Source organism: Sinocyclocheilus anshuiensis, unplaced genomic scaffold (assembly GCF_001515605.1).
Source record: "Sinocyclocheilus anshuiensis isolate Anshui unplaced genomic scaffold, SAMN03320099.WGS_v1.1 scaffold890, whole genome shotgun sequence".
Lineage (NCBI taxonomy): Eukaryota > Metazoa > Chordata > Actinopteri > Cypriniformes > Cyprinidae > Sinocyclocheilus > Sinocyclocheilus anshuiensis.
Genome location: NW_015537986.1, coordinates 254,913 through 255,232, shown reverse-complemented (window position 1 = coordinate 255,232; position 320 = coordinate 254,913). Strand labels below are relative to the sequence as shown.

At 49.1% G+C, this 320-nt stretch overlaps 1 protein-coding gene across 3 annotated transcripts in view; it reads left to right on the top strand.

Annotated features, from left to right (window-relative positions):
• The window catches only part of LOC107674563 (ER membrane protein complex subunit 9-like), a 7,564-nt gene that overhangs the window by 1,913 nt on the left and 5,331 nt on the right, over window positions 1-320 (top strand). The window lies entirely within an intron of this gene.

Below are 320 nucleotides of genomic sequence, written 5' to 3'. Positions count from 1 at the left end.
AACTTGTCGCACAAACACAACAGAACCGCTAGATTTAAATCAGCACAGCCAGTGAAGGATCGAACGCAACTGAACAAGCGCACCTTTTTTTTAACAACCAAAAAGTGGCTGTTCCCCCTGTTGAGGAAGTACAGACGTTGCTCTCGTTGATAGCAGAGGAGCGGATCTAGCGAGAGCTTGATGGGGCAACGCGGAATGAAAAAGTTTTTCAGGAGTCGCGGCAGTAGAGGCGGCACAACTAAAACGACATGTGAATAATCCTGCCCACACTATAGCGATACTAAACTGCAGTGGAAACGCAAACCGAGCCGTGCCGTGCC